The sequence below is a fragment of the Aptenodytes patagonicus genome, chromosome Z, assembly GCF_965638725.1.
Source record: "Aptenodytes patagonicus chromosome Z, bAptPat1.pri.cur, whole genome shotgun sequence".
In the NCBI taxonomy this organism is placed as follows: domain Eukaryota; kingdom Metazoa; phylum Chordata; class Aves; order Sphenisciformes; family Spheniscidae; genus Aptenodytes; species Aptenodytes patagonicus.
In genome coordinates, this window is record NC_134982.1 from 43424481 (window position 1) to 43452292 (window position 27812).

Sequence of the window (27812 nt, forward strand, 5' to 3'; positions counted from 1 at the left end):
TTATAGAGGTATTTAATTACAATGCCAAGTGTATCTTGTTATAGCTCAGAACAAGTGCTCAGATTGGTCAGATTCCTCTGTTTAGCTTTTTCTGAAAAATACGACTGAAAAACTGATGAAGGGTCATAAAACCCTAGTATGCATTGGCATGGAGGAACTTGACAAATAGATGCATTTACTTTAATGGATGACTGCTTCAAAGTCAGCACAATTTCAGAATTGGCTCTAGAAAGCGGTCAAATGTCACAAAGCATACAATATGGAACAAACAGTGGGTTTGATTTTCTGCATCTGTCCCATCCTCTCCAGTGCAGGTTTCAGGAATTTATGCAATTTATACACATAGAATATACTGCTGATTTGTTGCAATACTTCTAGACTTCCTGAAAAGCTAAGGTGTTAGTCAGATATCACTTGTTTTTAAAGTAAAACATGCCAGTGAAGATTTGTTGACACAAACCGGGAGCCATCCAACACCTCAACAATAAAGAAAGCAGTATATAGCTTGCATGTGATCTTTGGTGTCGGGAAATTTTTGAAGAGCTTCATATTCCAGAGCTCTAGGAGAGCCTTGGAAATAAGAGAAATTATAGCTGTGTCAATATGATGATTGGGAACAAACGCATCACCAAATCCATGCAGTGGAAGTCATGTCTGAAACATCATGTTTGTCAAAAATTAAAATGAAATGAAGCAGCTTTGGAGGTGTTATGTTTTGCTTGGCTTCCATTTTCCTACCTTGAGGATTGTTGGACCAATAGAAAAAAAAAGTTGTCCTCTGCCTGAAAGGTGGGGATAGGGATGAAGTATACCCATTGGGCCAAATTCCCAGTACACCTGAGATAATATGAACAAAGAAAGGCAAAATGAACTGAAAGTCATTAGAAAAACTATGTCATTACTTTAATATGTATCTACCTTCTCAAGGTCTTGGATCTCCAGCTGCCTGTCACAGGCACAGTCACAGAAATAATAGAAGCAGCTTGTATCTCCTATCATTCCTCCTTCCTCTAAATGTGGAAATCTGGCAGCTGTGAGCATCTAAGATGTTTGTCCTCATACTTCCTTTTTTCAGTGTGGATGGCTGAGGAAGGCCTAGTACTTTGAGGCTCTGGGATTTGTTCTCCTCCCCTAGAGATCAGGTTCTAGTTTTGCTCACCTGTAGGTTACAGTTAAGCTCATCGGGTCTCAGGCTTTCAGTGGTGAAAAAAGTGGTGACTGTTTTGTGTGTGGGGGTAGAGATCAATTTTAAAGGTTCAACCAGTAAGTTTAGATGTCAGTTTGGATTGTGAAACCTTTGGCGGGAGTTCTGATCACAGCAGCTGGGCAAAAAAAGATCTGTACTACTGACTGTGTGTAGCACATATTGGGCTTATTTGAGTAGCAGTGTACAAACTGATGTATGCTCACTAATCTGCTCCACTACTTTACAAACATTTTCATCTTAACATAAGGCCCAGGAAAAAAGTCACTGATTTCCAAAAATCAAATTTGGTATCAGACGAGATTGATTTTCTTTGCTTTTATTAAACAAGTTGATGCATCATCTGAATTAAAAGCCCAGACTCTCCACAGGAAAATATCTATATTAAAGATTTTGTCTAAAGGATTTAATGAAGTCATTTTAGTAGGTATTCTTTCAGGGAGAAGGGGAATGCTTACCATGGGTGAAAGAAGAAGTGTTTTCCTCTATCCCTACAGTGGCAGGGAAGGATACTGAAAGGAACAGGAAAACACACCTGATCAACAGGTGGCTCAAGGGCTGGTGCCATCGGAGGAATTTTGTTTTTTTTGATCATGGGGAGGTTTACATGGCACCGGACCTGCTGGTGACAGACAAAGTCCAGCTGTCTCACAGGGGGAAAAGGATCATGGCTCATGAATTGGCAGGGCTCATTGAGAGGGCTTTAAACTAGGTTCGAAGGGGGAAGGGGATAAAACCAGGCTCGCTAGAGATGAGCCGAGGGGTGGCATGCCAATGCTGGGGGCGAAATCGATAGCCCAGCTCAAGTGCATCTACACCAATGCACGCAGCATGGGCGGCAAACAGGGGGAGCTGGAAGCCATTGTGCAGCGGGAGAGATATGACTTAATCGCCGTCACAGAAACATGGTGGGGTGACTCTCATGACTGGAGTGCTGCAATGGATGGCTACAGACTCTTCAGAAGGGACAGGCGAGGAAGGAGAGGCGGTGGGGTGGCCCTGTATGTTAGGGAGTATTTTGATTGTATAGAGCTCAACGATTGTGATGATGGTATGGTTGAGTGCCTATGGGTAAGGATGAGGGGGAAGGCCAACGAGGCAGATATCCTGCTGGGAGTCTGTTATAGACCACCCAACCAGGATGAAGGGGCGGATGAAGCGTTCTATAAGCGGCTGGCAGAAGTCTCTCAATCGCTAGCCCTTGTTCTCGTGGGGGACTTCAACTTCCCGGACGTCTGCTGGAAATACAACACGGCAGAGAGGAAGCAGTCTAGGAGGTTCCTGGAGTGTGTGGAAGACAACTTCCTGACACAGCTGGTAAGTGAGCCTACCAGGGGAGGTGCCTCGCTCGACCTGCTGTTTACAAACAGAGAAGGACTGGTGGGAGATGTGGTGGTCGGAGGCCGTCTTGGGCTTAGCGACCATGAAATGGTGGAATTCTCGCTTCTTGGTGAAGTAAGGACGGGGGCCAGCAAAACCACAACCATGGACTTCCGGAGGGCGGACTTTGGCCTGTTCAGGACGCTGGTTGAGAGAGTCCCGTGGGAGACAGTCCTGAAGGGCAAAGGGGTCCAGGAAGGCTGGACGATCTTCAAGAAGGAAGTCTTAAAGGTGCAGGAGCAGGCTGTCCCCATACGCCGTAAGAAGAACGGGCAGGGAAGACAACCGGTCTGGCTGAACGGGGAGCTCTTGCTGGGACTCAGGAAAAAAAGGAGAGTTTATCACTTGTGGAAGAAGGGGCAGGCGACTCAAGAAGAGTACAGGGATCTTGTTAGGTCGTGCAGAGAAGAAATGAGAAAGGCAAAAGCCCAGCTAGAACGCAATCTGGCCGCTGTCGTTAAAGACAACAAGGAAAGTTTTTACAAATATATTAATGACAAGAAGAGAGCCAAGGAGAATCTCCATCCTTTATTGGATGCGGGGGGGAACATTGTCACTGAGGATGAGGAAAAGGCTGAGGTACTCAATGCCTTCTTTGCCTCAGTCTTTAACACGCAGACCAGTTATCCTCAGGGTACTCGGCCCCCCGAGCTGGAAGACGGGGACGGTGAGCAGGATGAACCCCCCGTAATCCAGGAGGAAGCAGTCAATGACCTGCTACGCCACCTGGACACTCACAAGTCTATGGGGCCGGATGGGATCCACCCGAGAGTGCTGAGGGAGCTGGCGGAGGTGCTCGCCAAGCCGCTCTCCATCATTTATCAGCAGTCCTGGTTAACGGGGGAGGTCCCGGACGACTGGAGGCTTGCCAATGTGACGCCCATCCACAAGAAGGGCCGGAAGGAGGATCCGGGGAACTACAGGCCTGTCAGCCTGACCTCGGTGCTGGGGAAGATTATGGAGCGGCTCATCTTGAGGGCGCTCACAAGGCATGAGTGGGACAACCAGGGGATCCGGCCTAGCCAGCACGGATTCATGAAAGGCAGGACCTGCCTGACCAACCTGATCTCCTTCTATGACCAGGTGACCCGCCTAGTGGATGAGGGAAAGGCTGTGGATGTGGTCTACCTGGACTTCAGCAAGGCCTTTGACACTGTCTCCCACAGCATTCTCCTAGAGAAGCTGGCGGCTCACGGCTTAGACAGGTGGACTCTGCGCTGGGTCAAAAACTGGCTGGATGGCCGGGCCCAGAGAGTTGTGGTGAATGGAGTTACATCCAGTTGGCGGCCGGTCACGAGCGGTGTTCCCCAGGGCTCAGTTCTGGGGCCGGTCTTGTTTAATATCTTTATTGATGATCTGGATGAGGGGATTGAGTGCACCCTCAGTCAGTTTGCAGACGACACCAAGTTGGGCGGGAGTGTTGATCTGCTCGAGGGTAGGAAGGCTCTGCAGAGGGACCTGGACAGGCTGGATGGATGGGCCCAGGCCAACTGTATGAGGTTCAACAAGGACAAGTGCCGGGTCCTGCACTTCGGCCACAACAACCCCATGCAGCGTTACAGGCTTGGGGAAGAGGGGCTGGAAAGCTGCCCAGCAGAGAAGGACCTGGGGGTGTTGGTCGACAGCCGGCTGAACATGAGCCGGCAGTGTGCCCAGGCGGCCAAGAAGGCCAATGGCATCCTGGCCTGTATCAGAAATAGTGTGGCCAGTAGGAGTAGGGAAGTGATCGTGCCCCTGTACTCGGCACTGGTGAGGCCGCACCTCGAATACTGTGTTCAGTTTTGGGCCCCTCACTACAAGAAGGACGTTGAGGTGCTGGAGCATGTCCAGAGAAGGGCAACGAGGCTGGTGAGGGGTCTGGAGAACAAGTCTTATGAGGAGCGGCTGAGGGAACTGGGGTTGTTCAGCCTGGAAAAAAGGAGGCTGAGGGGAGACCTCATCGCCCTCTACAACTACCTGAAAGGAGGTTGTAGCGAGGTGGGTGTTGGTCTTTTCTCCGAAGTAACAAGCGATAGGACGAGAGGAAATGGCCTCAAGTTGCGCCAGGGGAGGTTTAGATTGGATGTAAGGAAAAATGTCTTTACTGAAGGAGTGGTTCAACATTGGCACAGGCTGCCCAGGGAAGTGGTTGAGTCCCCATCCCTGGAGGTATTTAAAAGACGTGTAGATGAGGCGCTTAGGGACATGGTTTAGTGGGCATGGTGGTGTTGGGTTGACGGTTGGACTCGATGATCTTAGAGGTCTTTTCCAACCTCAATGATTCTATGATTCTATGATTCTATGATTCTAAGAACTTTGTGATAAGAAAATTCTATCAGATACTTTATTAATTAATGACGGCTTTCAGAAATTTCAGCAGAGGACATGAGATCAGTCTGTATAGGAAAAAGGTTCCTCTCCAACACAGTGCCTCATGTTTGCATACTTACCCCAGCTTAGTATTTTTCCTCCATCTTCCATCACCACCCAAATTTTGAACAACAAGGATTTTTAAAGCCACTCTTGAAGTAAACTGCACTAAATTATTCAGACTGTTTTCTAAAACTCTTTAGGAAATTCATAGGACACCCCACAATTTCTGACCACGCCCCCCCATTAAAGGGGAGAAGCCATTAGAGGGGAGAAATGTGCTAAAAGTGACAGGAGAGGAGTCTGCGTGCAAACACTTGTCTTCAATAATTAGCAAGTAATAGGAAAGAAATCATCACATATGTACAAATGGCAAACCAACTCGTGCCTCAGCAATAGGCTTCTTCGCCAGGATTGAGCATGCACGTTCATTTTTAAAGTACTTATTCCAACGGTGTAAAAGGAGATGTGTTTGTTTGCTTCCTCCCCCCCTCCAAAGACAGAGCATTAGTTAAAAAAACAAATGAAGGAAAATTCCCCAAAGAACCTTAGCAGGGAACAAGAAAAACATCCATTGTAAACAGCGGGTGGGTCTTCTGACAGGCTTTGTTTGCAAATGATAACAATTACAGGTAATTTTTCATTCCAATTGGAAGAACAGGTATAAAAAAAAAAAAAGAGGGAGAGAAACAGAGAGCAAGCGAGATTTCCCAAGTGTCTTATTCCCTCCCAGGTCTACAACCTAACAGGAGTGTAGAGAGCTCGGTAGTTTCTTCTCATTCCATTAAGTGAGATCTAATTGTGTCTCTTCTGTCTGTTGGCAGATGTGGTTTCTACATAACAACAGCCCAGAGACAGAGCTGCCTGATTAATGCCTCCAGCTGTCATATGCCCCATTATCTGTGCATTTGCATAACTTAATGGTTTAGGACAGGGGAGAGAGGATGCTTAATTTAATGTTTAGCAGGCCCTTGATAGCTGAATAATTTAAGAACTGTCAAGGGAGGTCAGTCCTACAGCGATTCAGCAAGACAGCTATGATTTCTGAATATCATTAAAATCCTTACTTAGGATAATTTGGAAAAAAAGAAGAAGGGAGGGGGCACGGAAGAACAACAATGCCTGAAAGGAGGCCCTGCTTTTCTGTTAACCATTCCTTCCCTGAGGACTAGGAGAAAGACTTGGGAAAAAAACATCGGTTCACAACATGGCCAAGAGAGAAAGGGTTAACTGTATGCTTTCTCCCCCCATCCCCCAGTCTTCTCATAGCTAAAGGGTGGAAATACAGAATTTACTTAAATTCAACTAACAACCCAACATGCTTTGAACAGGAAACACTCTCAGTTTCATTAGATGCTAATGAATATTATTAAGCTAATCTGCCATTTGTTTTTTAATTATGTGTCAGAAAGCACTGCAGTGGCAGCTGAGGCAACTGCCAGGGTGCATTTATTTATCTTCCAATCCTGTGTTTACTGAACAACTATAGCACAGAGTGATTAGGATCAAATAGAAAGATATTAAAAAAAAAGATTTTTTTTGCAGGTTGATTACTGCTGTTCTTTTCCAAGTTCATCAACTTCTGCATGACATTTGACTGTGTTTTAAGAACTGATAAAATGGAGTTACTTAAGCCACCCTGTGAGGCATTCTGTCATAATACGAAAATGTGTGAAAGAAGTATTTTGTGGCTGGACTGACCCTACCTGTTTGGTAGCCAAATCAAGGACTTGCTCAATGAGTCTTGGAACCATGCTCTGCTATTTCTGTTGAGTCCATTGCACTCATCTGGCCCTGTCCTCCACTTTCCCAAAACAGAGCTCTGTGCTTCCTGAGATCTGGCACTTTGAAGACCACATGGTTAAGATTTAAACAACTTCAAAACACAACTGATTAATGTTTCTGCTAAGAGCAGTGGTTGGTAAGTTCAGCGTTACTTGGTGGAACGACATTATTTACACGGAAGGCATATGAAGTTATTTCACTGGATGAGGCAAGTCTGCGTCTTTGCTTGTGGTAAGCAGGCTGACTTTCTAGCCAGTGCTTTGCCCCTAAGCACTTCTTCTTGCATACGTTCCTGGGCAACTAGTTCTTTTCCAGCTTTATCCTCTTTCTTTGATTGCTGTCTGTTCTGCTTTGCCCAGCTTCAGTTCACCTGGTTCTAACAGAAACCCCCATGACTCCCCTTGGGTTCATTGTGTGGGCTCTCCTTGCAGTTGGCTTTTAGGCAAGAACTTCTGTTGCTTTAGCTATCCAATTCTATAGAAGTTCTAAACAGCTTATTTCATTTCTGATTTAATTTCCGTTGTGTATTGGCAATCGCAAAATGTGCTGATGATAAAGAAGTAATCTGTGAAACTAACAGTACCTTATATACATTATGTCAGCGTGTGTGTACACACAGTCCATATACACCTGTACACAGAAATGTATGTACACACAACTGGGTGAGTTACCTCAAATTTTTTTTTTTTCCATGTTCTAGATCAACAGCTTAGAACACCACCTGACATCGGAGCACCTAGTTTTCCTCTGAAATTCAGAAAAAAAGTGTAGGGAAAATTGAGTCAGAGGATTATACTGAGTTGAAGGAGAGCAATTGCTATGGCTGGTTGGCAGTTGCCCAAGATTTTATAAGGGATTGAGTACCTCCTGTCTTTGTGCTGTTGAAGTCTCCTTCTAAGCCATTTTTTCTTTACATTTTATAAATATGGAAACTCAACAATTGTCAGCTGAATTAATTATTCAAGTGGTTTAGTCTGTAAATAATGACCTGCATCCTCACCTTGCAGTTCTTACACTTGACAAAGACATTTGGTGGGGTAGAGTAGTAGAGCTGTAATAGCATGGAAAGGAAAAAGAAATCTGGTCCTCTGTTACTGGGCTGTTTTGTCCTTTTTATGATCTTTCCTGAAGTGCGCAGTACTCACCAGAACAGGATGTAGGACTCAATAGCATGTTTGTCGGGTGTTGTGTGGTGATTTTTATACACAGGACTGATCCATGGTAGCAAAGTCATGGCTAGCTCTGGTTTGTACTCCTGAGGAAACGAGAGATGATGCTGGCTTTTTTTCTTTAGCTACATTACTGTTTCTTGCATGCAGAAAGCAAGATTTTTTACTCACTGATATAATTTTTAATGTTTGTTTGATTTTCTTTTCAGTTGCTTTGTTTTAAAAGGGGAAATTGAAAAACAAATGTGCATTGTGAAGCTCACTTTCTGAGAGGTAGATTTCCATCAGGTTCATTTCTGGCCATTGCCTTTTTGTTGCTTCCTAGCAGGGAATTGATTAGAAGCAGTGTGAAGCCAAACTAGAAACTGGGATCTTTTATTTGGTGGAAACGTAGTTCCAGGTTAGAGACCTCACTTTTAAGCACATATTCGTGCGCTGTTGGCCTTAGAATAATTTTGCTCCATTTTTTTCAGAGACAAATTTAATATTAATGCTGGAAACACGTAGTGACAAGGTTGTCCATTCTCAGGCTTCTACTAACAGAACAAGAATAAGAAACAAAATGGGAAGGGAAAAAAATCCTTACGCATGCTAACATAAATCATCACAGTTGTTCCAATCAGCACATATGGTACGGTAACATTGCCCACTGCTTTGAGACCCTCTAATGGAAGACCATATGGGCTACTGCTGCATCAAAACACAATAGGCCTGTGTTTAGGACTCCGCAGTGACCTGGATTCAGAACTTCCTTGCTTTTATTGGTTTGTGTGTCTGCATCAACATATTTTCTTCCAACATAGTGCTTTTTGTTTTTTTTTTTTTTCTTTTTTCCTGATTCCTTTGTTCAGTGACAGATTCCTTTGGATAGAGCAAGACAAATGTGTGCCTGTGGTTTTTGTATTTCATGTCATTGCCTTTGCATATTTTGGGACATTTCCAGATTTCAGGAATAGTAGGAGAACATCACAACTGAATCACTTTGTCAGAATAAATTCATAGAGAGAAATATGCATCTCTGGTGCATATTTTTTGAATCACAAAAGTGATTCATTTGGAATCACGGAAATTAGGGTGCCATCCTGAGAGTTTCCAATGGTTCACAGTCAGTGCCTTGCGAAAGTCACTCTGTCCTATGGCTACACTGAAAGAGCTGCAATGCAAAATATTGTTAAAACTGTGGCACTAGGGTGTTACAAATTTTATTTACCTAAAGGCTTATATACCATTTCTGAAGTGGACACAATGAATATCCCTGGATCTAAACACTCCAGCACACTGATGCTTAGTGCTAAGAATATTTGCTATAGGTAGAACATACTTCCTTGCTTTTTCCACACTCACCGATCCTTAAAGATAATCAGTCACAACCTTTTTTTTTCAGGGAAAACATGCTAATCCTACCTAGATTCCACACTGTTTACTTTCAAAAGATTCTCTTTGGCTTCAATCATGTGATTTGGCCAGCTCTTCTTACCATTTTACTGTACCCCTTGGCTGACTTTAGGGCCCCTGAAATCCATTGGACTTACAGCCATCCAGCAAGTTACGGCTCTTTAGCCTAGCCCTCACCTGGAGGAGGGTGGGTGAGATCTTCCATTTCCTGCTCACTCCTCAGAACAGAACAGCAGCAGATAAGTGGTGGCCTCTCCTGGACCATACTGTGGTGTGCAGGCGACCAGCACCTGTGGCTTTGTATAATGATACTCCTCCTCCTCCTCCTAAATTATCTGTTATGCATGGATCAAGGGTAATGTTCTTGATCTACTCAGCTTTTTTGAAGTATAACAAAAGTATAGTCACCAAGGGCTATGCGTTCACCAAGGATCTTCCAAGCCCAGTGTAAGACAGAAGACAGCAGATGGATATGGAGGACAGAAGGGGACATGGTTATTAACACAATGATAGAGAGTGGTTGGCTGGAGAACGGTTTCCCTTTTTGTTCCCAAAATGGACAGGTTTTCTCTGGCAGCTGGGGCTAGCTGGTGGGAATGAGTACAGGCAGAGGAAGGCAGATGTCTTCACATTGGTAAGCAGGGAAACAGGGCATAAAGCTCCCTTCAAAGGGATAGCTCTTCTGCACCTGGGATGGGTTTAAATTGATTTTCCCCTTGCAGACAGGGGTTTTGAGAAGTACCAGGCTCAAATGGCAGTGGATGTATATGGGGGTTTAAATGGACTGTGAAAGGGCTCAGACCATGGCAGAAGGATGCATGGGTGCAGTGAGGCAGAAAAGTCAGGTACAGCTTACTAACAATATGAGCATATTTCTGTCAGTTTTTTATAACCAGTATCACTGAGCAAGGGTACAGGTTTAGCAATCTAGCTATGCAAAAATAATCATCATTCCAGCATAAGGTAACTTTATTTTGTAACTGCTTCTTCTGTCAGTACTACTGCTTTGATGCTCATGCAGCATGAAGTCAAAATGAGTTGTATAACCTGACACTACTTTACAGTCCACTAAGTAGCAAGTTAGGTAGCCAACACAGCCCCAAGCTCTTGGTATTTTTAGGTAGAGAAAAGGCAGGATTAAGTATTTTTGGCAAATACCTTTAATTGCTCCAGCTCTCTCTCCTATTCAACAATTTTTTTTTTTAAACTTTCGTTTTAAGACTTCTTTCTTCAGTGTTCTGTCACACCTATCAAGTTTCCCATATGTCATTTTTAAGCTTTGAACCAATTCAGATAAGCCCCATAACTACATGAAATTCTTGATTCTGAAACATGGGCCTGAAAATTCTGTGAAAGCTGGCAAAATGGAAAGTAATTGCTAGTATAGACCAATTCAGGAGCAGAAAGGAACAGGGAAGCTTCTTGTTTCTTCTCTATCCTTCTGAAGTAGATGGGATTCTTCCAAATCTCAAAATTAGGTTTGGTTTTAGGGAAAGGTTCCAGTCAGTGCTTGTTCTTCTAAATCAATTTCAAAACATAAGTCCTGCGATAAACGCCTGATCTCCTGCATACAGATTCAAAAACCACTTTTCTGATTCTGTCTTTTTCTGTCACACAGAAAACACCAAGAAGTCTCACATTCATATTCTCCCACTCACACATTTAGTGGAAAACAATGCAAATGTTCTTCTTCTGCACTAGATGTCATCTAGATGAAAATTTAAAAATAAAATATCCTCTTCCCTCTGTTTCCAGAGGCGATTAGGATGACAAGTTAATCAAGACTTCATCTGAGCCCTGCATTTTTCTACTCATCATATCACAGCTCTTCTAATGTAGCTGTCCAGTCCACTCAAAGCAGCCTTTTTAAAAGGACTGGATATGTTGCAGATTTACTTTGCTGAAAAATCCCTTAGCCTTTTCCTTAACTAGCCACATATGAAGCAAAACCCAGAAAGACTGCAGGTGTCCCAGAGAGGTGGCTATTAGGAGGATAGCGGGAACGACCTCAGTGCCCTGAACTGAAACCTAAGGAGACCCAGAGAGAGTTCTTGGCAGAGTGTCACGCTTCCCTGTGACCTGGGGAAATCACTTACGCTCCCTTCTGCTCAAGGGTCCTCATTTGCAAAAGAAGAAAAATTTCTCTTTGCTTTAAGGGTGCTGTACCGCTAATGACAGTGAGTGTTCAGCTTCTGAGCTGATGAAAGGCAGTCAGATATATGCTGGTCGTCTTTAACCTGCTTTGTGCCTTTTGGGGTCCAATGTGTAAAGAATACAATTTTCCTATACCACCTACCATGTTACATATAATTTACAGGATCTAAATAAGTATCTGGAGAATCATATCACATGATGGAGCTGACAGTCACAAAGAACAGGGGTGGTTAAAGATAGTCTTTCAAGAGATAGAACAATTGGATTCAAAGCCCTGGGTATTTGAAAGCTACCCATGAGTTCAGAAGAGAGGCCAGTTGCAATCTCCTGCTGCCTCGGCCGTATCCTGGGCTGCTCTGCAGTCTGAATGTGGGAAGGGAACGGTATTTCATATGTATTCAACTGCTGTTTTTCTTTTGTCTTCTGTAGCTGGTATATAATGAAAGGACACCTATTTAAAAGCGTTATGTTTCTCATCTGAGGTTTTCATGAGAAATGCACAGATTATGGCAAATTTTCTACTCTCTGTAATATGACATTTTACCTCTAAATGGACTCTAATGTTAATAAAGTCTTTATAAACCCTAGCAATATAACAGTAGTGATAGAGCTTGTCTTTTTGCTCAGCCATCAAAATAAAGAAAATGCGACCAAAATAATTTTTTCTAAGAAGCTCTAGCAGAAATCTCTTACAAATGTTAAATGGAAGGGATGCTGTGAAAACTGGGCTAAAATAAGTGCTGCTCAGCTCAGCCTGAGGTGGGAGTCTCTCTGGTCAAGTCACTGTTTCTCTGTCTCTGGTTTTGTGGGTTAAAGCCCATCAGGAATACAATTATGTCTTAAATCTTCTGATCTGTATCATAAGTAATAGATTTTCAGTTCCCAAGAGATCAGAATAATTGAATATATTCAACTTTAACTCAACTTTTGATACCTATTTTTATTATTGACTTCAGAGTTTCTTTTGAGTGGCATATGTGGGAATCTAAGAGAATGGAAATAGAAACCAAGAAAATCCACGTGTGGACTAAAGGCTCAGCCTGTGAAGTGACCTGATTTCTCTGCTCTGGTCAACACACTATGAGAAGAGGTCTTAAAAGAAAAAAATTCCGAGCTTTTGTCTTTACACAAATACATATTGTGATGAAACTCCGTGAGCTGTGAAGGGTCTAAATACTTGTTTTTACTGACCATGTACAAAGCTAGCTACCTATGTGCATTCCTGTGCTGGCAGGTTCTGATAAAGGTGCAAATTATTTCTTCAGCAGTATCTATTTGAACACTATTTCATTTGATGTCTATGTGAAATGAGCTAGCAGACCTGAGGCAGTTCTGCTCCCCACAAAAATGACACTGTCAGAAAAGAGAATAGTTTGCAACGTGATCATGGGATCAACAGAACAGGCAAAGTGTGAATAAGCATGGAGACTGAATATTAGTTTGTCCCTAGAGCTGGTCTCACTTTGCCAAGCTGATGCAGGGGGACAGTACACAGTTTGGGGAAGGCTGTATTTTTGTTTTGTTTTGTTCTGTTTCTTGTCTATGTCACTGTGATCAGTGCTATAGATTCTTGACCTATGTCAAGCCAGCAATTTTCACCAGCACTACTAGACACTAAAGAAAAACTAGTGCTGAATGTCACCTGTAATATTTCAGTTGTCTCCTGAGAAGAATGTGTTAGGTGCTAATTGTCCTGGAAACCTGATGATCTATTTTTCACTGTGAATGTTTGTTTATCATTTGTGCCCTTACTGAATTTTTGAGACACAGTTCAATAAAAAATGAAATTGTTGCCCTGTCACCTCTGTCAACAGAGCACTCTGTCAACTATTGAAGTTCAGCCTAGGATCTCGCTTTGAAGACATTAAAAAGTATTACTGCAGGCAGAGCTCTCTTGTTCAGTTGAACAAAGTATCCCTCCATTTACCTGCCATCAAAATCGGGACTATGAACACACTTCTAACAGGAGGAGGAAAAATTCTTGGCTTATGCTAACAAGTCTGAATGAAAAGCGCTGGGGTTAAGGAATCCAGTGTGGTGCAGAAATGAAGGACTTGCAAGTAATTGTACAGTACCAAATCAAGGCCAAGAGCGAAGCCAAATTCTTTCATTGCAGGGTTGCTTTACAGCTTCCTCCTAATACATAGCTTTCCAAAGCACATGAGATGAAAAAGCATTGCAATTTTGCTTCATCTGCAAAGAGTGATCTACATGTAGGTCTAACTGCAAGAAAAGTGTCAGACTGAAAATACTCCTGGCACAGGGGAGTATACTGCTTTATGCTTTCCTATACTGTGCTGCTTATTCCCATTTGTATTTGGCCAGCAGATTCGAAACCTGTTTCATGTGAAGATATGTAGTGACCAGCAAATATGCTGTAGAGTGGGACATAAAGACATAATTGTCCTTTTCTTACTCCTCCCTGACTGTGTGCTTATAGTCACCACTGGAAACAGGACACTAGGCCAGAGAGACCCTTGGTTTAAACCAGTATTCACTTCTCCTTTACAGGCATGTGTATCTATTAAAAGGGTGAAAAACCACTGAGACTAGTGAATATATTCAGTGTTTCATTTAAATTTTTCTGTGGCATTCATGCCAACTACTAATTAACACTGATTAGTGTTAACTCCCCTCAACCTCCTTCTAACAAGGCGCTGTGCGTGCATCAGCTCTGCTTTGTGTTTGTAAATAGCTTGTCTGAAACAAAGCAATTTAAAATCTCCTTCTCGCTTTTATGAATAGAAAAGATATGTGCTCTTACTCACTTTATCAGCCGGTCAAACATTGCTGTTTCAGAGCCTGACCCAAAGTCCACGGAAAGACTCCTGCTGGGTTAAAGGTGTTTTAGATCAAGCTCTTAGCAAAAGCAGCACTTTAATAAATCACAGCTTTGCAACCTCTTTGTCAGGCTGCATACTTTTGTGGTTCTCTATGGCCTGCTAGCTTTAGGGTTTTCTTTGTCTTTGTAAGGATTTTATTCTACCGAAGCAACCCTGACTTATATTCTGTACAGCCCCACTGAACGTAAATGGAGTTTTACAGACTCTAAGTCAGAACTGACTCTGAGTCCCTGATGTCTTTTTTCTGATCCAAGGTTCACTGTCATGCTAACTTGCCTCTTCCCCCCGCCCCCTCATCCTTCAAAATTTCATTTTTCTCTTATTTCTGTGTTTCCAGAGTTCTGGCCCCATCACTCAGCTGCTAAATCTCTGTCTCTCTCTATTGGGCTGCCTTCTTCCTCTCAACTGCCAGATCTTTTCCTGCTCCCAGCAATCTTCTTTCCCTCCTCAAGTGCCATAATGTATTTGCTGCTATTTAATGAGATGCCCAAGATGGGTGAACTGACACTCTCATTCTGTCTCCCAGCATCCTTAAATGGATAGCGTGATAAATACGAGCCAAAACTCAGCATTTTCTGCTGAGCAATCTGAAACTCCTAATAGACATGCCTTCCCAATTCTCCAAAATATATAGGGCCGTGTCCTCTGACAGTAATTTGACAAAACTCCATTGACTTCAGCAAAGTTACTTTGACTTATGGCGACTGAAGATTTACCCCAGAGTATAAATGGAGCTTGTGTTCTACATAAATCACAAGAAAGTAGTTAGATATATGGTAAATTAAATTAAATATCTGATGTCAAATTACTGCAAGTTCCTGAATTAGTGCTGCTTAATATCAAATCTTAAATTTGCGTCTGAGGTAAAATTAAAATTACCATTATCTAAAGGAAATAGCTCTGTACTATATCTTCAGTGACAGTCATGAGTTTAATAATCTAACAAACCACTGGATGTCTCTACTGTGCCATACAAGTCCAGTTAAAAAATATATATCTGGCAGAAAAGCCTACTTAAAAAAGAAGGCAATTTGAACATGGTAATATTTGAAATGATGGGACAGAGATTTGAGATGGATCTCTCACTGGATATGCTATGAAATGCAGAAGTTACCTACACGATACAGTAAAATTCAATTCATTCTTTCAAATAAGGAAGTTCCTTTTCATTATTTAGATGGTACCTGTTCTTCACAGGTGTAGGAAGCCACAAACCTCTGTTAGAGTGAATTTCGTTTGCTTTTATTTCTTTCACTCAGTTGAATGGTATTCAGATTTAAATTTTAGTCTTCCTGCTTCCAACGCCCTCCTAATGCCCTGTTCCTTTGCCATCCCTCTCCACAGACCGAGGATGACGGAGGTACTCCTCTGGAAACTCTAAATGTTAAGTAACAAAAGGTTACATGAGGACCAAGGCAATTTAGAACAGGAAGGATAAAATCATGAGGACAGGAATACCTAGAGGTGTCCAATGTATTACACGGGCTATGTGCTTATATGTGTAAGGGAAAGGGGATGAGCCCTCCGATAGATACCAGCTGGATTTAGTGACCACGGCTACACATGATTTGTTCTGGCTGTCCCTTCAAGCTGTTTTTCCAGTGAGAAGAACTTCAGGGCTGTGAGGTTTCTGTGGGGCTGGCATCACACCACTCCTGAGACAGGCTAGCAGCAACACATCCAGGCACCTGATGAGGAGGCTACAGGCGTTTCCTCATTCAGGCACCTCACTGGGTACAGGAAAGGCTGTGCTTGAAAATAAGGCTGGTTTTGTTTGCTTAGCATTCTGTGCCACCACTTTCTCTTTTGGGGGGCTGTTTGTATTCCGTATCAGGCTGCATTAGTTTGTTAAAGGATTCTGAAAGTGCTTTGTGACTTGTTTTGTGCAGAGTGCGTAATCTGTACATTGCCCTGGATTAAATATCTTCCATATGACCCAGTTGTTCCTTCCATTCCTATTTTGATTTGAAGTTAAAAAATGAAGAAGCAAAATTAATAATAAACACCACCACCACACAATTTTCAATTTATCACAAAACTACCCATCTGTCAGAGTAGTTATAAGTCATTACCAGTATGGATGCTTTTGCTTGATTGCAGTCCCTCACACAGTCACTTCCACTTCTGAAGAGGAATCAGGGTGTGAAAAATGGATGCCTGGTTTGAGAACTGGGAGTTATGACTCAGCCAAATGCTTCTTTGTCATGCCAGTAATGACGATTCAGTGGCATCTCTAGTATGGCTGCTGGGTATTCATGCAGGAGAGATGCCATGTGTGATGCTAGAAGGTGGTGATGGCAAATTATTGTTAGGCTAGCAAAGTGGGAATTTAAAGAGTGTCGTAAAATACTCACAAATTACTCTAATCTGGGAAAAGGTAATAAATGAGGGCTAGATACTCTTACCTCAGTCTTAATGACTTTGACTGTAGTTGGTACTTGTTTTGGTTTTTGTTTCTTTTTTTTTTTTTTAATCCATAGAAATCTTGAAATGGAAAAAGCTAATGTCTATAATGACAGTGGATTCAATTTTACTTCATCCTTGAACTTTGGTCTGAGCAGAGCAGCTGAGTTTTAAAAAGACTGCTCTATTCTCCTGTATCTATAATAAATTCCTGCCTAGCAAAGTTTAAATATGTAGCTTCAGGGAACAAAGGAAGCCACTAAAAGGTAGATAAATCATCAGCTTTTATTCAAAGGAACCTTTTCACCTATTCAGTAGCATGAATCTTGCAAGACAAAAACAATATTTTGAATTTTATAGTGCCTTTCATCCAAAGCACTTTGCAAAAAAAAGAATAAATTAGTTTCCCCTCATGGTACGGTGTTTGCAAATGTTGATATTTCAGTTTCAAGGTGGAGTAGGTCAAGACAAAATGAGGAACAGTGGTTTCTCAAAAGTCCGACACAGGTAACCTACCCTGAGTCAGGAATACTACCTGGATATCACAGGACAAATGTCCTGTTTACTGGATTTGAAAATGAAATCATGCAGAGGATAAATCTGTGAAGAACCTAGTCTACTGGTCATAGCAGAGGATGAAAAATCACCAGCTGACTGCAGGTGTTTCTGTGTTGAGAGTAGAATAAAGATAAACAGATGTTAACTTTATTGGTAAGCATACTCCTCCGCTCATGGCTTGAGCTAGGTCAGGTTTGTAACTATGAGCATGACTATGCCAGATCTCATTGGGGGTTTAGCTCTTAGTCTCCATGTCAGTTTGAGACCTGTAGAATGGGAATAAATGTGTCCTCTTACCTTGCAGAGCCTCTGCAAGGATGAATATATGGATGTTGATGGATTTCAGGTGCTTAGTTGAATCTGCAGCAATAAGCACTGTATGTGTTTTGCCAGAGTATCTTACCTACTTTGTCCAGGTTCCCACATATCTTGACTCATATCATGAATATCAGACACAAGGATTTACTCCTTTCTCCCACTTATGGCACTTCCCTAATGTACATTTCTTACTTTTACATCTATACAAGTTTTAATTTTCCAGAATAATCAGGTTTGCGGTTCCACTTGGGGAGACTATTTGCTACCCCAGTAAATTTTCTGAGTCTGCACGTCTTCTTGATTCTATTTCCACACGTCATTATACTTTATGCATTGCTCCAAAGAACTCCTTTTATTCCCATTGTTTTTATACCTTTCAAATATTTGACATCTCCTATTACGTCTCCCCACCATGCACTGAGTTGTCACTTAGCCAAGCTATCATGCAGAATTAGCTCCCGTAATCTTGCCTCATTATTCACCTGTGGACCCCTAATTTTTTTTGTGCTCTCGTGTAAACTCGCCCGTTTGTCAGTATCTTTTGAACACAACACACTGAATGTGCATATTCAAGAGTTGTACAAGGGAAGGACAAGTCCATTCCAGTTTCCTCATGCGACACCCCAGTCCAAGTGCTTTGATTCTTTTTGATGCTTTGTAACATCATGAACCCTGCATTGACACCTCCTATCCCTTCTCTATACTGCTCAGTGAACTCAGAGCATTTCTGCCTGGGGAGTGTATCTCCCGCCACCCTGATGAATGCTTATTTCTCTTTACTAGCATTCACCAAACCCACTGAACTATCTTCAGAAAATTACTAAAGAAACCTTCTTTCTCCCCACTCCCTGGTTGCTGAGCCGTTGTCCAGCCTGAACAGTTTTAAACGGCTGTTTCAGACCATCCGTACAACACCTTTTCATTTGCACGTGTTGTGCTCAGATTGTAATGATTCATCCTGCTATTCCTCCTATGGAAGTATCTCCCCTATATGCCCATAACCTCTTAATCCATCAGGCTTGGCCTATCTGTCTTGGAGAAACCCATGCCCAGTCTAACAGGCTCTCCAGCTGCGGTGGGATGATTTGCTTCTGTTGTCCTCAGATGTCTGCCATTAATCCACGGTGTGACTAAGGTGAAAGTACAGGGTGAAATGTAGCCTGCACCTCTTCCCTCCATGCCAAGGGATGTTCTGTACTGAGGCATGGTGGTCCTCATGCCTCCTGAGTCAGCAGGCTTTTGGCATGGCCCCCATGCGCAGTGCAATTCCCCTCCACAGACCAGAGGGCAGGACGCCTCCGTTTAGGTTTGTCACAGGCACTAACGATCATGAGAGTCTGCTTGGAGTCAAACTGGACTAATAATATTGCCAGAGCCTTGAAAGAAGGAGGGGGAGAAGGAGTGGAGCTGCCTGCGAGATAGGAGGCTGCAGGAGGACTGTGATTTCTACAACTGTTCTGAAAGGCTTTTAATGGTCTACTTCATGGCCTCATTAAGCGAACAATGTCAGAGCTTTAAAAAGAGCCCTCTGTGATTCTTGCACTGGGCTGGTAATATATGTCACAACAGATATATATATATAGAAAAGCAAAGGAGCACAGAAATGTGCTGTATGGTTGGACCCCAAAGGAAAGAGCTAGAACATTTCTTCTTTCACCCTCTACTCTGAATCCTTGCAATAATTAGCCAAAGTAAAATGAATATTAGCTTATGTTTAACTGCCTTTCCAGCATGTTACCCTGCATTGACCCAGTAGTGCTAAACCAATTATTTTTTGAACTTTATGGCTTTAAATAATCCTCTGCTCTAAAACTCCCTCTACCCCTCAGCTACTTAACCACAGGCCCGACTGCCCTAAATCCTTTTCTTATACTTTGTAGCTTTTTAAGCAAGCCCCCTCTTTAAGTAGACATAATCCCTTCTCTGTAGAAAACATGAAAGACCTTGAACAAATCAAGATTTCTCCATGGAGAATTCAGCTAATCCTGTGCTTAGCTCCTAACAAGGAAATCCATCTCGCCACCAAGCACCCCATTACTAGAACTAATGCCTGACTTGAATAACAAGCAAATTATTGTGCTTTAATTGTAGCACTGCTCTGTCACGTGGAGAAGTTGGAGAGGAACGTGACTCGGCTCCTCCAGGAAAGACAGGTCACGCCTTTTTGTTGTTCAGGTTGCTGTGATTTAAAAGCAGACTAAATTAACTATTAATATGGACTGCACATGCTTCAGATTAGATGAAACAGCTGCACTGTAGCTCTGTAGTACACTTTATTATAAAACAAGTGCTGTTATACTGGATTACTATTCTCCTTTACATTGTCTTTTGACTGTTGTGAAATTCGTATGCTGGGGCTTGAAGGGGTATAATCATGCCCTTGGGGGGAGGGATGCATCAGCCATTTGGTCACAGAAAATTATGTTACTGTTAAATCAGAGTAAAAGTAAACTAATCCACAACGCAGATGCATGGTCAGCACTTTTTCCCAGAAGGGCTCCCCACAGCACGAGCTGGTTACTGCCGTGATGGTAGAAAGGAGAAAAAACATTTTGTGGGAAAATAACGTACATATCAAAGAGAAATAGAAGGTCCCTTTCCGGCTCTGGGGTAGTGGTGTTAGCACTGATGTAAGCTGCGCACTGGGTACCATCACAAAATGGAAGCAGGAAGAGGACACCTGATACAGATCCTGGGTATGAGGGGGTACACCGATTTCACGGGCCACTGCTGTTGGGATGGCCATTGCAATTACGCCTTGGGTCCCTGGTGGTCCAACAGCCACATCTAAATTGGAAAGGAGCAGTACTGTGGGAAGCAGGCTGTGTGCACCTCACTGCATGTGCTTAATGACCACCCTGGGGGGGGGGGGGGCACATGGCTTTTTCCCCAGCTTGCATGGGTTTGGCGAGAGGTGTGCATTGCATTCAATCAATGGCTGTAGAGGCAGATACGGAGCCAGGAGTCAGTGTGTGTGGAGTGAGCCCTGAACAGGAAATACTCCTCCTGACGGATGTGCTCACGTAAAACCATGCTGCCTCTGATTTAGTCTCTTAATCAGCTTCATGGCATGGAAGTACTATGTGCTCCTTCTGCCGATTCAGAGAGTTTTGTGAAGCTCCTCTGGATGCCCTGATGTAGTGTGGGACTACAGGTGATTCCCCAGTTTTTTCTGGATTAAGAAGAAGAAATTCATTTGAAGATGTCTGGAGGGACTCCTGGACTCAAGGAAAGGTCTTTGATGCTGTTTGGCAGAGTGGAGAGAATTAACTGCGAGAACTGTAACTTGTTTCTATGCCTGATAAAAGCATATGTGGATTACTAGACTAGAGCGATTGTAACAAGGCAAGAGGAAATACCGTCTGTTCCACTGTGATGAGAAATTAGGATGAAATGCCTTTTTTATTCAGGCATGGTTTATCATCCTATGTGGAGAGCATAGGATGCATGTTTATTCTCTTGGTTTATAATGTGCTTTTCTAAGTAAGCTTTTTTCCTCTCTGTATAATACAACTTAACCGTGGCTGCTGCTGCAGTCATGTCTCTAGATCCTGAAAAATAACACTGAGGGATGGATGGGATGGGGGAGACAAGCAGCAGCATTACATGGATTTAATGAGACATTAGGAAAATATTGAGCAAGATTTTAATTACAGTGGTTATGGCAAATTTTCCTGCTCTGGGAGATGTCAAAAACCCTCCTGTATTTAGTAACCTGAATACAAGAACTTCATTGCCTACTCTCTCCATCTCAGGCTGCATGTAAAGTGCAGACTAGGAGAGTTAATGGGTTGTAGTTTAAGGGGAGTTCCACTAGATGATGGTATAAATCTTCATAACGAGCAAGACCAAAGTGGGCAGCTTAAACAGGAGTCCAGGAAAAGCAAAATGCCACACAACCAGAGGCAGTGACAGCCCCTAATTTTCCCCTTGCTGCATTAGAGTGAGGCTCCCAACAATTGCACCGGCCACACAAACACCGGCAGCATCCAGCAGCATCTCAGTTGGCTGTGGCACCACGCAGGCAAACTGAATGGAGGGGTTGATTTACTTGATTTAAAATCAAGTAACAATTTGCTTAATTTATTTTGCAAATTAGGTTGGGCTAACATCAATTCATTTTTAAATGATACCATAAATGAGAGTAATTGTGTAATTAGAAGCAAATTAATTACAGGGCAGAAGATCTATTTACATGAATCTGAAATAAAAATTTAAAGCTGGGTCTTACATTCCCCCAGCTGAATGATGTCAGGATGTTCTTGGGGCACAAGTCTCAGCCTGTCTGTCCCAGGAGGAGAAAAGAAACAGCTTTTTGTACAGCCAGGTAGAATCTTCTGTAGCTCACTCAGATTGGCACTGGAGGCCACAAATTGGAGTTTCATGGAGACCTTCTCAGGCAGGAGGACTATTCCCTGATGAGATATCAATTAGGAGAAAGAGCATATGGGGAAGACAATGTCATCAAGAAAATTTGCTGGGGAGAACAACCTTTAAAATGTGTCAGCAATGGAGAAATGCTTGCCTTAGTCTCTGGGGAGAGTATACAAGAATATGCCACTGCTGGATGCCAGTGAGAAGAATACTACTACCACCAAGTTTCTCCACTTTCACCTGGGGCCTGGTGCTTCTCTCCTAGAACACGACTGCACCATTCAGCCTGAGGAATGTAAAACCCAGGTTTCATTCTCATTTCCATTTCATTGTACTGGCTCTGACTGGGATGGAGCTCACTTTCTTCAGAGCAGCCCGTAAAGTGCTGTGTTTGGGATTTGTGCCAAAAACACTCCTGATAACACACCAATGTTTTGGCTATTGGTGATCGGTGCTTGCACGGCGCCAAGGCTTTCTCTGCTTCTTACACCCCCCCCCGCCCCCCCAGGTGAGTAGGCTGAGGGTGGGCAAGAGGCTGGGAGGGGACACAGCGGGACAACTGGCCCCAGCTGAACAAAGAGATATCCCACGCCATATGACGTTGTGCTCAGCAATAAAAGCTCAAGGACAGGAGGAGGGAGGGGGGGACATTTGGGGTTATGGTGTTTGTCTTCCCGAGTCAGTGTTAGGCGTGCTGAGGCCCTGCTTTCCAGGGAGCGGCTGGACATCTGCCTGCCCATGGGAAGTGGTGAGTGAATTCCTTGCTTTGCTTTGCCTGCAAGTGCAGCTTTTGCTTCCCCTGTTAAACTGTCTGTGTCTTCATTCACGAGTCTTCTCGCCTTCCTTGTATTTTGTCCCCACCCCGCAGGAGAGGGGAGCGAGGGAGCAGCTGTGGGGTGCTTGGCTGCTGGCCAGAGTCAACCCACCACATTCATGTAGTGGATTTATTACCCTGTAATTAGTTGACTGCTAATTGCACAATTGCTTGTATTTACAGTATGAATAAAACCCACAAAAACAGAAAGATGTCAAAGAGTAAGTCAGTGATGATGAAAAAGGAAACGGAGCTCAAGAATACTGATCCACAATGTCCTGGTCTAATCAGTGTGAAGGTGATACTCTGTGTTCCTGAAGTAGCTCTGCTCTGTAAATCAGTATATTTCAAAAAGAAATGGGAAATGCGGAATTTTGAATGCTAGGACTTGAAGTACTTGCTGCCATTCAAAGTCTACATACCTATAAGCGCTTACCTGTTCAACGGTAGAATTATATGCTCATAAGACGGTCGCTGAAGACATCATAGTACTAATAGATATCAGTTTAAGTCTTAAGGCAAAATATTGAAAATCATAGCTGAGTTCATGTAGACAACTCTCACACATGCTTTTGTCAGAGGAGCTGGAAAAAAAGGGACCATAGTTAGGAAAGGTTTCATTCTGTGCCACACACCATCTGCTTAGCCTTTCATTTCAGCTTTAGGTGCTTTTGAAAACGGTGACCTTGATGATTCTTTTTACCTGCACAGCTTTATAAAACTGTCTTGTTACATCCTGCGGGGATGTAACTTCTAAGAGCCCAGAGCCAGGCAGAATCAGCTGTTATTGTACGTGGAGCTGCTTGTTGTACAGGGCTGATTGGTTATAAATTGGACATTGAGTAGCACAGGCCTCTGTAAGGCATCTGAGTAATTACGGAGCAATTTGCATCCTTTCACAGCTCTGCTCAGGAAAGCCGTGAATCTGTAAGCCCAGCTTGACGTGCAGAGGGGTGCGCAGAGGCTGCGAAGGGACATGAGCAAAACTAAGTGCTAAATTTGGGGTCCTTCTCTCTGGCAGCAGTGATTCAAAGCCTGTGAGATGTCCTGGGCCTCTTTGCTTTGTGCATACGAAAATGGTCAGCTGTAGTAGAAGACTGTGATTTCCAGAGGGAGCTGGGCTGAATCATAGTAGTTGCAGTACTAATGCTGTATTGGACCTTGGCTACCTGGTAGGAGCAACTTGGCTGCTTCTGCAGCGAGCCTGTACTTGTGAGAACCATGGGAAGGAGTCACGGCTTGGCCCCTTCCTCTCTTCCGCCTTCCCCCTGCGTACCAAGTGATGACCCTTCACTGCTGCCAAACTTCAGCTTTGAATGGGTCACCGTGAACCTGGAGCCCTGGGCTGCTCCCCTAGAAAATCAGCTGTCTCACAACTGCTTTGTTCTCATTAATGCAAGACTGCATTTCTTTTATGCACTGACCTGCTGACCACTTCTTAATTTGATTTGTTGAGCTTAGCAGTCGCACACCCTATCTCTGTGCTTTATGTAATTAAGCCCCAAACCAGCAAGGGAAGTGATAGCTGCCCTGTGTTTAATGTCAGAACCGTACTCTGCCAGACCCCTGCCACACCAAGCAGCAGCAGAAGTCACGTGAGGGCACGTACTAGCACTTCAGTCCAAGGCAGAGTGCATGGGATGAAATGTTTGCTGGCTGTAGGAAGACAGGCAATGGCAAATCTGTCGTAAAGCCTGCATGCACAGTATTAACCTACCAAAAAACTTGGGACAAATGTGAAGCAGTGGTGTCAGTTCATAGTGGTTGGCTACTTTGCATCATGTGGCTGTAACGTTTCTGATGTGGTGCTAACAGACTTCCTCTATTGCCAAACCATGACCTGTGCAGAGAGAGGATTGTTAGTTTGACCTCAGTGGCATAAAAACAGAACTAAAAGCTTTTTACGCATCTTTTGCCAACTAATGGATCTTTATTTCCCCATTCCCCAACAACAGTAATCCTTCTAATATTTCCACAGAGGATGCATTATGGTAATTTCTGTGGTTTTCCCTTCCTCCATTTACTGTAGGATTGCAAAATCAGTGCCAGCAGTTTGCTGTGTATGGGGTTTTAATGCTTAGTAGTTCATAGGTTTTTACAAGCACAGGCAGCAGTCTAAAATAAAGAGAGAGGAAATCTCATGACTTGACATCTGAAATATTCCCAGACTTCAAAGAAGTTTCAGCTGGCCAAGCAACCTCATTTCAATAACTCAGAAGGAAGATTTTAGGAAACCTGGGAGTGGATGAGTTCCCACCAGGGATAGAGTGATGGAGAACATGAAAGAAAATAAATCCCTCCTAGTGGAACTGGGGTTGAAGTGTCAAGGAGCTGGAGTCCTAAAGGGGCCAGTATGAACTTTAGACTGAAGTATATACAGGATGTATTTGGCCTCAGCCAACTCTGAAATAATAAAGCAACAGTCAGGGTTGGGAGATAAGAAAGAATAACCTTTGAAGCTGCTGAGAATGTTGCTGATGTCTTTTTTTTTTTTTTTTTTTTTTTTTGAGGGTGGGAGTAGAGTCATTTATCAATTGCAAATCATCCAAGAGAAGAAGGTTTCATTGTCTCTGCTTCATGAGAAGACAGCAACTGCCTTCTGGGCAGAAACAAAGTATGTCTGAATGTCTGGTCCCATAGGGAATCTGACAACTCGGCACTAGCCATGCGTGGGCTGGGTTTGGCAGAAATGCTAGTGGCAGTGCGACTTACCCTCATTCTCCTGGGGATGGCTGCCTTCCAGAGCAAACGCAGGCAGGGCAAAGGGTGATGCAGAAGAGTAGCAAATGACAGCTTTTCCTCCCCGTTGGAGGGCAACAGAGGTGTGTTTCTGTGTAGCAGAGAGGTGTAGCTGAATGCTCTCTTTCAAACTCTTCTGCTTGTTAATGAAAATATCTAATGCATTACAGCTGCGCACTGCGCAGTTGGACAGCAATGCTGCTTACTCTTTCCTGCTAGAGATACTCTCTCAATTACTCTATGGAGCCTCTTAAGTGAACTATTCTCAGTTCATGCTATACAACAGGTTAACTGTACACCATTAAACATTTGCCCTGGGGAGGGACTCCACAGAAAACCGTATCGAGGGATTCTTCCATAAAAAGAAACAATTGTCTGAAACAAGTGAGTGATTGCAGAAGGCTCCTGGTGGTGGCTCTGGTAGTGGTAGTCATGATAAAGGAGAAAAAGCTGGTTAAACCGTCTTCCAGGAGTGTGAAAAACTGAAGACTGTCAAAGAAATTGGAAGTAAGCAGGGACAGCCACAGATTCACTGTTTTATAGTGCAACAGAAATACCAGTAACTTGTGAGAGCCTGAGAGCAGTAGCTTATCTTGCTGTTGCAATTTACTCTCAGGCTTGGGTTTTCTGTACATATGCCCTTCCCTGGTGCTAATGCAGTTAACCCCTGTATACCAGCCTGATTAGAGCAACAGCTGCCTTTCCACCTACCTGCTCAGTAGCTCGAGGTCATCTAGGAATCAGGGGTTCTGGATTTATAAAGATCTTTGGTAAAGCAGCACATTGTTACAGTAGGGGATTAAGACATCAAACCTCAGGAGGGATCCAGTCCTTTGAAATGACATGTAGCTTCTAGATCCGCTTGAATTTCTCTCCAGTAACAACTGGAAGATTTATCTACAGTATATTTTATAGCATTTTGTACAGCTACAGATTGCTTTGTTTCTTTGCATAAATAACAAAGATCTCCTGTACATTTCTTTTTTCTTCTTTTAAGCTGCAAGAATTTAAGGAGATTTGAAATTTCTGGGGTAGCTATACTTGTTATATATGTTTATTGTAGATTGGGAATAATAAGGACAAACTTTTTACAGACCTCTCATTAAAAGTCACCTTCAGAAAACACTGCTGTACCTTGCTTATAATCAAATGACACCTCATAACCACCTAACCATTTTTAATATCCCCTAGACTCTATTGTATTATGCCAAGGCTCAGACACTGTCTAGCTAGTCAAGGAAAAGAGTATACCATCATATTTAAAAGCAGTTATTGGGACAGGTTTTACAGGCAGTGGGCTAAGGAAATTCAGAAACAATTGCTTATGTGATAGTTTGAGGATTTGTCCCTGTCAAACAGTTAATATTGCTTTAATACATGAAGTAGGCTGTATAAGACAGCAATAATGAAAAATGTCAGGAAAGACAATATCAATTGTTATTCAACATCCACATCAAAGATTACTTTTTTGTCAGTAGCTTTCAGAAAATGTATTTTCCATCAGATCTGATTGCGTTCGTCTTTGAAGTGCTCCATCCTCCCGGTAGATTTAATGTGACATCTAGGCACTTTTTAGTCCCTGGGCCTCTGAGGCGATTCAAAGAGGCACAACAAGCCATCACAGTTTTATCCTCAAAGGCCGACACTGTCTGTCTGATTTATTGTAACTTTAAGAATCATCTCCAGCAAAGCATGAGCCTTTCTACCCATCCGCAGCCTCAGACTTTTATCAATTCATTTGTATGCAGCCTGTACATTCTGGAACTGAGAGCCCTATAGCCACTCATGGAAAATGCATTACCTGCTACTAATCCTTTTTATCTTTAAAGTCTGTATTTTTTATGTATAAGTCATTTTGGGTTATCATAAAATATACATAATTCTCGCCCCAAAAAAGACAAAATGAAAAGAGAATATATAATAAGTTATGAGCTTGCCGTGTCCTTATCACCAAAGATTCTAAATAAACAGCTCGCTCTATGTAAATAGTGAGGGATATAAAACTGTGATTACTTTCAATAGGGGATAGGAATGCTTCCATTTTTGTTCCTCGTTTCAAAGCGAAACAGTGAGATGAATCATTTTAAATGTGTTTGGGAGCACTTTTATTTTCTACTTTGTTGCAATGGAGGCCTGACAGTTGTAGGGGTTGCCTGTCAAACTTCGTCTGTCATATACTACAGACATCCAGAAGCACCTTACGGTTTCAACATTTTGCTTCAAATTCATGGTCAGCTGTAAGTTAATGACATCTGTTTTCTTTTTTGTTGGTTAATGCAGGATGTATTCAAAGCACCTGCAATATCTCATGGCATACTGTGATAAAT